Below are 12,530 nucleotides of genomic sequence, written 5' to 3'. Positions count from 1 at the left end.
GGATTTGGATGTTTAGGACCAAGAAAAAATTTGAGTCCTTTCATTGTAAAAGACAGAAAGAAGTCTTATGACAGAGAGTTATGAGAGCTCATTTTTGCTGTTTTTACCGTATACTTCCTTTGTGCCCTTGTACATCTTGGTGCATTCATTTTTTTGTATTGCCCAAGGGGAATACTAATACTTACCAAATTCTTAGTGTGTGACAAAGATTCTAAGTTACTATATGAGAGTGGCTGAAGGAGTGACATTTATTGTGATAAATTGTATATTGTAATAATTGCCATAGTTATGCTTTACTTCCTGCCTTGATTTCTGCTTCCATAGTCATCATCTAACAAAAATGTGTATTTTTGCACGTGCAGTCTTATTTTCTTTGCAAGTCCTAGGAATAATTACTTTTCTTTTCCAAACTGCTTTAGTGTTTTCCAAAGTTGGGAAGACATTTGGTGGTGACAATATGTGGAATTTTTGCTTTGTCTCTGTATAATCAAGTATTTTCTTCTGTGTGCAGTATGGATTTAGCACAAACAATTGGAGGTAAGGGAAATATTTTGAAGTAATAAAAATGCCTGTAAATTCACATAAGCTCATCAGAGACCTCTGATCAAGGGGTACTGGCTTTTTTGCATCTGCTTTGTAGGAAAACTGTGCTAGCTTTCTGTCTGGTTATGTCTTGTAACATTCCAGTACTTCTGCAGTATGCAAATTCACCCTTCACTAAATGGTTTCAAGTAATGTGTTGCTACAGATTTGAAGCTTCTTTATGAATTAACAGTCTCAGTGATTGTATCAATAAAAGATGGTTCTGGATGGCTTTTACTGTGGTTACTTCAACTTGTGGATCATGATATTGTCTTCTGAGTAACCTAGGAATCGTTTGGATGAGGTATATTTTGCTAAACGCTACCCAAATGATATCTAGTTTGCAGGTGCTCTTAGGAACATTTTTCTCAAACAGGCATACACTCTTAGTATGACCAGGCTGGAGAAGACACAATCAGGAACAGGAAAGAAATGCGACCTGCAGCTTTTAGAGTATAACCAAAAACTGATATTGTGTCTAAGATAATTTCAGATGTGTCACCCACTGGAACTGCTCTATAGACTGTACTCTTTGTTCTCATAAGTATTTTCATTTTTGAACAGTTTTTAGTTTCTTTAATGCAGCATTTCTAAACTACTCAATAACAAGTAAGTTGCCTCAATAACTAAAGGGAAAACATGCCTAGCCTGAACTTAGTTTCCTTATCATTTTGGAAATTTGAATTCCAATCACAGGAGAACAGATAAGTAAATTGCTATTGAATGAAAACACTTTTCATGTGTCAATGAAAGGAAGAAAAATTATTTTTCTGTTGTTTCATTCGTTGAAAGACATCAGTTTTCAGAAGTCCAAATCATATGCAAAGCTGAAAAGTATGGGAAAAATCAATTTGTGGTGAACACAATATTGGTTTTCTTTCATTTGAGCAAGAAAGGATCAAAATGGTCCCTTGGAAGCTTCACCATCTTTATTTTATCGGAGAGAAAATACAGAACACTGTTTGCTAAAAATAATTAAATAAATAATATGGATTTTAATAGTGAAAGGAATTAGCCCCAACAAAATAATTAAGCAGAAACTGAATATTGCTGAAATTATTTTAAACATGAGTCTGTTAAAATTCAGTTGTGATTGAAGTTTAGGTATTCTCTTGTCTTTGTGTGAGGTTCTGAGACTACTTTGATGCATGTATTCTAAGAAACACTACACAGTTCTTATACAATGTCTCAATGGTTCAGTTGGTTGTACTCTTCTCTGGTGCGGATGGTCAAAGGCTCAGACTCAGTTGGACTGAAAATGCTGACAACAAGGTGTTCAAGTTTGCTGAGGGATACTAAAATTGAAGGCAAAGAAAATAGTATTACCCCACTCCCTGATTCATTCATCCCTAATTTAAAGCACGTTTGAAACCAAGACTTTTTAAATCTGAAAAAGAAAGCATGGTCTTATCAAAATATCATGTCTAATTATGAGTTGGATGCTTGTTCTGCATAACAAAGATGCTTTACTTTCATCCCTATGAAGCACCTTAATCTTGGACTAAGATTAGATTTTATCATAAATGGTGATTTGAGAAGATGTTATAAGAAGTTTCAGGAAGGCAATATAGCAAGTGTGTGAACTGTCCCCTGTCCTAAAACCACTGCCTGTGTACAATTCATCTTAAAATAACATTTTAATAATAATTAATAGAACTGCTCTAAGTATTACCCTTAAATGCCTTTTGTTTACCTTTTACTAAAGTACTAGGCAATGAGGGGGAGGTGATCTTGACTGTGTTCAGTGTTCAATGAACAGAGCTAGAGCTGCTTGAGTTTCAGGACCATTAATAGTGAACTATGAAAGGGACAAAGTGGTTTTGTTGCAATGGAGAATGAAATTTTATCCATCTCCTTCACATCTATAAACAGGAGAGTATGCTTTATTAAATAGTTGAGATGAAGTAGATACCTTCCTAGAGGCCGTTATCAAGAGCTAGTGTGTTCTTAATATGTAAAACCGTGTTGAATTGTTTAGAGCTCCTAATATTTGGGTGGGGGGGTTATTTTCAGATGAAATGTACAGAAATACATGGGAACTGGAGTGAAACAGCTTCTATTTAAGATGATTTTTTGAGTTGAAGAACTTGGCTGAATCTTTACCTTCTCTGTGAAAGAAATCAGTTATAAAACTAAATCCACTTAACGAATTATCTGTGGCAACCTTCTGCTTTCCCTGATTTCAGTTTATGGAGGTGAACTACCAGGAGGGACGTGTAACTCAAAGCAGACAGGATCCTCAAACACCCATCAAAGCAGCAGCCTGGCTTCAGTTAGCCATACATTGAGATTTAGGAGCAAAGTTTGTGACTGGTTTAATCTTTTTAGGCTGGATCAGCTCTAGAGCTGAGCATATCTGTGTCCTGGGGTAGTTCCCTACTGAGATTCATGTTAGTAATGGGTTCTCTAGGAGGAGTAAGACAGGTGGGACAGCAGATAGTGCTGTGCTAACCTCTCTCTATTAGCACTGCAACTAATTTAATTCACTCTTGCTGTCTTCCAAGCTTACCAGTAAATAAAGGACCCAAGAGCCTGTTCAGAGCTAAATGACATTGGAAGTGTGTGTTTGTTTATTTTAGTAAAAATATAACACCAGAAATGAAGCTTCACAGAAAGGCAAGTGATAACCACACATGACCATACAATTCTTAACACCTGGACTGTAGCCAGACCATTTTCTCAACATTGGTATTAAATGCCATGCTTTTCCTTAATAATGTGTGTTGCAACAAAAAAGCCTCAAATAAAAACATGTGTTTCTGCTTTACAGACAGCTCCTTGCACATGTGCTGACTCTGCAGCTGCTTCCTGCAGTCTTTGACTTCTGTAATTAGGACAACTGGTGAGCCTAGCTAATGATATTAAACTGACTGGTCCATAAGTCTAGAATGTCATTTATCGTAAGGGTTTAATTTGCTGAGTATGGGGGCAGCACAATACAAGGTTTGCATGTGTGATGGATGTAACTTGCTTTTTTTTTTTGCTCTTGTTGCCAAGTTACAAAAAAGTGTTATCACAGTGAATTGTCTACATTTAAATAGACTAAGATTCCACCTAAAAGGAGCCATAGTGATGAAAGCTGATAATATACTGATGCCTCCAAAGAGAGGAAAATAAAAAAACCCGACCTGTGAATAGGATAATTTTGTATTCTAGACATTGGCCAGACAGGGTCAAAAATAGCTGTTCAGACTCCAGAGATTATGACATGTTGCTAGAGTAGCAAGTGAATAAGAGCTTGCATGCAATAAATAGCTACTGATAGAAAACTAAATAGCATGAATATTAGCAAGTGTTTAAAGACAGAACCACAACAATCGGTTGTCTGAATTGTCCTGTGGAATTACTTTCCCTCAAAATAATCTGATACCCTTACAGTCAGGTATAATATCAAAATTCCAAGGAAAAAAGGTAAATTCAAAAAACATATCAACTAAGGCCCCTGTCCAAATGATAAGAAATAATCTTAGAACATAACAACAGTAAATGCTTTCCAGTTTTACCAAGTGGAAAAATATACCATATTCTGATTGAAAATCAGGTAGAATCCATGCTGGCACATCAAGCATTTCTTTTGCCCCTTCCTGAAGATCTGTGCCAAAGTGCTTTAAGTTCTCTGAAATAAGAATCTGTTTTGCCCAAATCTATGTAAAAGATTGCGTGGAGATGCAGTAACTAAGGGGAGGGTCTATTACTACTGTCTTTTTGTTAGTGAGAAACATAAGTTCTTTCCAAAAATATACATCCTGGGTCAACAGACTGCGGGTCTTAGTGACTACCTGGATGCTGAATAGTGTTCAGTGTTAATGCTGATACCTGTTTTGCTGTCACTGTAGATGTGCTCAATGTGGAACCTGTCATCATCTTTGAATAGAGCTACCTTTTTCTGTTAATAATGTAAGGGCAGTTCTTAGTGGATTTCAAAAGCAAATTTTAATACATCATTTAAAACTCAACTCTTAATAAACTGTTTGCCAGTACACAGACGGTCTGAACAAATATTATGTATAAGATGTTGCAGAAAAATACAATATAATGTCTAAGAAGCATAGGTACATCCAGTCACAACTGCCGGTCTTTCCACAGTGCAGAGAAGATGTAACCCGAAACAAATGTCTTCATTACAGTTAGCCAACTAAAGATCCAATGGTAAAATTGGGAGATTCTGCAGTGTGGCACTAGCTGGCCTGGTATTCCGTTTATAGAATTAGAAAAGCATGATGCTGTGTTAATTTAACAGTGCCAGCCTTTGAAGTAAGCCATTTATTAAAAAGCATTGGCTTGACTGAGATGAAGCTGTGGATGTTAGGTGAAATCTTTCCATTAATAAATAAATAAATAAATAAGAATTATCACACAGCCCCAACAGAAATCTGCTTAGATAACCCTGCTTGAAATACTGTACCTCCTCAGAAAATGGAAGAAGGGAATTTTGCCAAGATTTCAGAATGGGGAGGAGAAGAATTTTCTCCCTTTACTTAAATTGCTGTGCCAGAGGTACGTACTGACTTGCAGAAATCCTCCTGCAACACTGAATTTTTGATCCCCAGCAGAAAAAGCGCAGAGACGAATGCAGACAGAATGTGTAGTGCCTGTGCTTCGGCAGACTTGTTCTGGTGGTTTTAGTGAGCTCTACTTTTGAAACGCCTGAAAATGAATTGTATCTGTGTGATCCTACAAGAATTCCTCGGAGGGAGGGGAGATGACGGGGAAGCATGTTTCTGTGGACTGTGGAATTCCAACTCGCTAAAGTGATGAAACAACTGTCGTGGGAATGAGTCCGCAAGGAGTCCATGACAGACGCCTGCTACGCTCTGTTCCCAGCGGCAGAACACAAAAGCATGCCTGATGACTTAGAAATATTGAGAAGCTTCTCCTTTGAACAGGAGCAGGTGGTAGTGCTGCTGTAAAAGTTGCATTAAGGGCAGAAAAAGCAACCTCTGTGCTGAATTTTGACCTGCCGTCTGCACCCCGGGCACAGCTCGGTGGCGCGCGCAGGGTTAACGCACCAGAAAGACACACTGGTGGCATGTAATACCAGGTGTTAAAACACTCGCCGAATTAGTTCCAGTGCCAGCTTTTGTACACAGCTTGGCACCCCTCAAAGCAACGGGCTATTTTAGCATGAAAAGACTTGTAAATGTCTTACCTTGATCTAGTCCAGTGTAGCTTTTTGGTTGTTCTCCGTCCACTACCAGGAAAAGAGAAATCAATGCCAGATTCCAGTGAGTCATCCTAAATGACAGAGTGGGCTCACTCTTTGCACCGGCTGCTGGCTGCCTCCGCTGTGTGACAGCTGCCGGCTGGCGGGGGAACAAGAGTGTCCCATTCTGCAGCCTGCGGCGGGGGAGAGGCGCAGGCAGCCCGCCGACCCCGCCGCGCCGGGGAGAGGCAGCGACAGGAAGATACCATGTAGCTGCGCGCTCCCCTGCTCCCCTCGCCGCTCCGGCTCCCGACGCGCTGCCGGAAAGTTACTTTTCAATATGTGATGCACCCTCCGATTTTAAAGCCTCCCTGGTCCTGCCCTCTTCCCAGGCTGTGCCCGGAGGAACTTCTCAGCATTTCGGCGATGGTATTATCTCCCTGTTTCAGAGGCTGGCGGAGATGCTGTGCACTGAGTATGTTGGGTAAAAGAGGTCTGCCTTGTGGCTGCGTGAAAGACAGCGCTTGGGTTCCTTCGGCAGTTTTATAGCCTGTTTTTCTGAGAGTGGGAAGCCAAGGGCACTGCAGTAATTCTGGCATTTGAGAAAAAGATAAAAAAGGATGATGGGGAACACAGATTCATATACAACATTGTTGGGGAGGGAGACGTTTCTTGGTTCCTCCCAGCAAAAAGTTAGGTTGGGAGAATTTGTCAGCCTTTGGCGATTGTCCTTGGCCAATCTGCATATCAGGACTGTCTCTGCATATCCGGAGTCGGTGCCAGAGAAGAGGCCCTTCCTGGGGAGGCCAGGCATAATTCACAAGGGGAAAACGAGCTGTTGAAGTGGGCAACGTTGCACTAAATGGCAGGAATTTCTCTAGGGAAACACTGCTAGCTTCTCATCACCCAAAGTCTCCAAAGTATAGTTCAATCAATTTGTTGTATATACACGCACACACGTGTGCATGCACACACACAACTGCATCCCTTGTATGTATATATTTGTCTCTCTCTATGTTTACAGACATATTTTTAAGAAACTAGAAGTACAGGATAGCTTCATAGGAGTTGGTGACTGTTGAAAATACTTTTGTGTCAGTGGGAAAGAGGAAGAAATGTCTAGGTTCCTACTGCTTGCTCCTAGTTCTTAGCCTCTACCAAAGGGTAAAAGTCTGAAAAGCTTTTGTGGGCTTTTGGAGACTTTTTATGAAAATATTTTCAGCAGGTTCTTTAAAAAAAAAAAAAAAAAGTGTTGCTACCCATGTGTCAAGCTACGTTTAGATGCTCTGAACACTTCTCAAATTCATCTGCTTCTGAAAAAGGGTCTTGTTTCATATTTTGTATTTCCTGCAGTGTGAATGTGAGTGAATGGTCTTAATGCTGATTCATTGGCACTTATTTCAATTCCCAGAGAAAACTAGGAAAGAAATAAGGAACAACAGTATAAAGGTGGAAGAGCTAAAACATGTATGTGTTCTTGATTAGAAACTGAATGTATGATAATTTGGTTTTTCACATCTACTGTAAATGATTGAACCAGTTAAATATCCCTTAGGGATTTGGTCTGTGTTTCCCTTTTACAGAGTACAGAATGATGTTTTCTTCTATTCTGTTACTGGCTAGGGATGGTCCTGTGAGAATGAAATGTGACCTCTTTAGATCTTTTTTTTTAACATTGATTTAATTATATATATAATTTCAACTTTGCTAAAGGTACTAGGGATTTACCAGCCTCATTAATTTGTAGTGAAACAGAACAGCAGCCCATATTTAAAAGCTTATGAAATGTTTCCTTAGCTTCATTGCAGGCAAAAATCATACTTTTTTTTCTTGTCAGGTTGAACCACCATAGCAACCTTTGTTTTAACTTTGATTTTCCACAGCTAACATTGCATATTCTCATGAACAGCATATACCCGTGAGCCATGGGCTGCTGTGAAATTTAAGGAGCTTTCTCCTTCAGCCTTTGAGTGAACAGCATGAAAACTGTCTGCAAAAATGTTTAATCTGAACTACCTGTAGACATAAATTCATTAGGAGAAAGGGGTCTTTGCTACTGTTGGGTGGTGACCATGGAGAAGTGCATCATCAGGGAGAATTAACTGTGCATAGGATTTCTATCCACAATTCCTCCAGGTCATTTGGGAGTCAACAGTTATCTGTTGATGTAAACTAATATTTTATATGGGTAGTATCTTAAACTTTAATAATTCCTTTAGTAACATTTCCTCCTTCCTTCTGCATTGGTGGAATACATATATTTTCCATATACTCGATATGGAAGACTCTCAGTAACCATGTGAACTCTGATCGCAGGCGTGAACCTGTGCTGCACGGTGCTGCATGCAGAGACCTTAGTTAATTGAACTCATTTGTAAATGTTGCCAGTATCGCCTGACAGTATAATAACACATGCGTATATGTTTCTGCCCACAGGACTGATGCTTGTGTGGTCAGAAGTTGGCTGCTTATAGAGATGTTTACTGACAGACAGGAAATGAAGCAGGTGGGTAATAATCAATTGTTGTCTTTTTTTAGTGTAATTAAAGTGACTATAATTGGGATTCATGGTTGTCCAGAGAGTCACAGACCTAGTAGATTATTCTGTAGTACAATTCATTTTAACTTTCGCATTGATAAAAATGTCACTATATTGTCAACTCATGTTTTATCAACAAGACATTAATATCAAAATGAACATGAAAAATGTTTTAGAAGTAGGAAGGACTCACTTAAAATCTTTCGTTCTATAGCCTTGTCTTTTAAATCCCGAGAAGGATACTGTGCTAGTTCTTTGCAGGTTCCATTCTCCATTGGAATTTGAACTTGATGTGACAGGTTAAGGAAGAATAGACCAATTTTGTCCCCAACTTGGCCAGAGGAATGCTCTTGCTTTGACAGTATGCTTTTGTAGCAGAGTAGCAATACGGGGTAAATTCTGATCTCAAATATACTTGTAAGCTTCATATCAGAAGAGCTGCATGAGTAAGACTGTTTCTCTGATATCTTTTTTGGTGGTACCTATGATTTGTTAGTCACAGCAAATACAGTAGACATTATATCCTTACTAATGTATGCCTAATAAAATCTGAAGCAAATTCACTGTTAAAGATGGTCTATGTCTTCAGAAGTATAAAGCATATTCTAAAAAGTTGTTCAAATAACAGAGCCAAAGGTATTTGCCAAATTACTGTGTACTTTCAGTGGCAGAGGCCCTAGTTCTGGTGGTGCACATCCATCTGACTTCATTCTTGGTGCTGTGTTTGTGGTAACTGAAAACTCATTTGAGTATGTAAACTCATCACAGGTATGTAAGAAGTGAGGAAAGTGCCTTATTTTCCGATCCAAAAATGGGAAATTCTGCTTATGTACATTTTCTTTCAAATACAGCTTTATTCAAATCCTTATTTTTCTGAAGAAAACAATTTTGCGCTGTTCACCACAATCCTTACCTATATTATTAAAATGGTCTGGCCAAGATTTACACCTACAGTGAGATTTTCAATCAGTCTTTATTCATATAAATAACTGGCCTGTCTTGAAGAGTTCTGCACCTACCCTTGCAAACTGCGCAGTAGCCAGTGATTTTGACAATCTAAGTATGTATGGAAAATCATGAATTGGGCAACCCATCTCTGAAAACATTTGCCTCTGACTGTATCTTCGCATGGCAATACTGTAGAAAATAAGGATGGTGTTACTGCAGAATATTCAAGTGAACTTAGCTCTGTAGGGCTATATCGGTGAACTGATATACCTGAGCAGGAAGGAGATGATTTCATATCTCAGGTTTCCAAAGCAATAGCCTTGATAGATGAGAAACACTGCATGATTTTGCCTGAATGCTGAGATCTTGAAAACAAATTTTATAACAATTGAAAGATTTAGTTCAGTTGCATTTTCCACTGTGAAACAATATTTTGGTGTCTGAAAATTTTCTGAAAAATTTCCTCTTGGTTCAGAAATTGTTTTAGAGCTTGAAATCTAAAAAGTCTTTTTTCTTGCTCCATTAAAATGTGACAATAATAATATTGGTCATTGTTGCTTTTAGAAGACTTTTGCAGTCTAATTTATATACAGTTATAGAGCCAGAACTGTGTTTACCTGTAAGTGAGAAAGATGCAAACCTCAGAGGCTGGAAATCCTTTAACAAAAAATTTTTTCACTAGAAATATTAGCCCATTCACATTGTAGGGTAGCAGGACTTCCCCACCCCCACCCCCTTTCCTCCTTTCTCCCTACTGGAAATGTGTCTATTTTGGTAAAACTTCTGGAACAGTTCATTCTGATGAATGAAAATTCACTTCAAATGAATGACAGATCCAGATCCAGCCAGCATTTGTGGTTAAGATTGAGTTGTGAGACACCAACTTCAAATTTCTGCCTCGAATTGCATGACAAAGGGAGTATCCCACCACTCAAGAGGAGCTGGGAAGTATGCCATGTCAAGTGCTACTCCAGATTACTAAAATGAAAAGAAATGGGTGAAACCTGACAGTACGTAAAATATCTATTTGCGCTCACAGAGTCAAAATCTTTACTGCTGCCTGCAGTTGAGGACAGTAACCTTCCTTTTGAGAGGCCACCACATGACCTAGCAAGCAGATGTCCTTGGATGGCTCCTACAGCTCTTAAGAATGCTCCTGTCTTTAAGACAGGGCACCATTTCAGTGGACCATTTTACCTTGGTGGAGTTTTAATGAAGTAAATGGTTTTCTTCTAAGGCTGTTTTGCCTAAATGACAGCCTAATGATTATTGTAATATTTGAGAAATGATTACACATACACAGACTGAAAAGAGCAAGTCCAATGTTTTATTGATTTTTCAAAAAAAAAAAGAGTATGTTCTGGAATTGGAAAATGTTTTGAAAATATTTAGGGGTTTTGAATACTTTTTACACCCTTAAAATATGATTTAAAAAATAAGGAAATACTGAGGCAATGGGAGACTAAAACTTACAGGATTTGTCAATGGAAAAACTGAAGAATTAACACAGATGGTCAGGCTATCTATATGAAACATTCAAGAATGAACCAGTGCCTCAATGTAGTAAAATTTGTGAGGCTTAATTAACATTTGCAGAATGGGTATTTCTTAGAGGAAGCATGCTGTGAAGGTATAAAAGTTGTATTGCATTCTAATGTGCCTGTAAGTGCCAAGTTTTGTTCATCTCAGTGTGATGTTTTATATAAAATAATTTGTTATTTGCATATTGATTACAATTTGCAAGCAGTAGCATAAGCTGGACACACTTGGCAATGTTGGCTGCGGTTTGGTGAGAGAAGTTTGTGGCTGTCAAGGGAACGGATAGGTGAACGAGGGGTATTTATGGGAGTTCCAAGATAAGTTGAATGCCTTTCCTCAGTAGCTCATTTCAGCTTTATTTTTATTAGAGGCTGGCACGAGTGATTGTCTACTGTTTACTTATAGTGTTAGAGGGGCCCCGTGGCTTGTGCACTCACCCTACAATATACTCAGCTAAATGTAGTAGTAGCTGGGTAGTGCTAAATGTTCCAGAAATTTGGGATAGTCAAGTTAGGTGCCCAGAATTACAAATCTCTTGGAAAATGTACATCTTGTTTCTTGATTATATAGCATTGGCAAGATCCTAGGCACAAAGATTTTTTTTATTAAACCTTGGCGCTCTCCCTACAACATTGTGGAAGTGCATTTTTCAACACCAGATTACCAAGATTTATTTTTTACTTTTAATCTGTTTGAATTGCTGCAGCATGGGCAAAGATTCAGAAGCAATTAAAATTGCAGTTTTTTTGTTTTGTTAATGAAACCAGTCTGTCAATAAGAGGAACATAGTCATGTTCTAGAATAAGTTGTTCAAAGCCTTGAAATTCCTAGTGTGAACAAGGAATTGGTGTCTGCAGTTAGCAAAATATTTATGTACCTGCACATCAGAAAAACAGGTTAATGATTATCTGTCGTTTGCTTTTCTCCCCAGTGGGGTAAAGCTTAGAAAATGCAGCCTGCTTCACTGAGCTGATTTTGGTTGCTGGCAGAATTGGTACTTGTCCCATGCCAGTTCTCTTTTGTAGGGGAAAGCAGTAACACTCTTGCTGGGCACAGTAGCTATTTTGGGCTCCGAGAGGTAGTGAGAGGTTAAAAAGTGTGAAAAAGGGTTCCAGCTACCTGGTTTTGATAGCCCATGCATCCCGGAAATTTAATTACATATTAATGGCTGTTTTCTGTGTTATTAATGTTGTGAAATGGCCTGTGAGGGAGACGGTGTCAATTAGCCCTTGCCTTAACTTTTGTCATTAATGTATGCCAGTATTGATGCTTTTAATTGCATAAGACTTGTGGAGAGCTCCGAGTAATCACACAGGGACACTCAGTGTGACTGGAGTCTAGCCACTGAGGTTGTAGCAGTAAAGGACAATTAGGTTTGTTTCCAAAAAAAAAAAAAAAAATCCAGAAATAGGGCAACCTATTCTGGAAGGAAGGATTATATTTTTTCAACACCAGGAGTGTTTTAGCGGCACTATTATTTCTAAGTAAGCCTTCCCCATTTAGAGACAGAGAAGCAGTCTGTTTGATTGTCTGTGACCTGTTTCTAAAATCTTAGGGAACTTCCACCCAGCTTTCTCTTCTGTCCTTCATTTCTGTTTTGCTGCATACCCAGCCCTATATGCAAAGCAGTGAGAGAATAACCTAGTGACCATGACATCATGTTCAAAGGATCAATCTTTTTAGTACAGTTAAAATGTAAGGGAATCATTTCAGTGTCAAGTGAATTAACCAGATATATATATATATATGGTTAATATCTGCTGATTTTGAACAGGAAGC

Source organism: Apteryx mantelli, chromosome 7, assembly GCF_036417845.1.
Source record: "Apteryx mantelli isolate bAptMan1 chromosome 7, bAptMan1.hap1, whole genome shotgun sequence".
Taxonomy (NCBI): Eukaryota; Metazoa; Chordata; class Aves; order Apterygiformes; family Apterygidae; genus Apteryx; species Apteryx mantelli.
The sequence above is the reverse complement of the archived record's forward strand: the minus strand, read 5'-3'. Positions refer to the sequence as shown.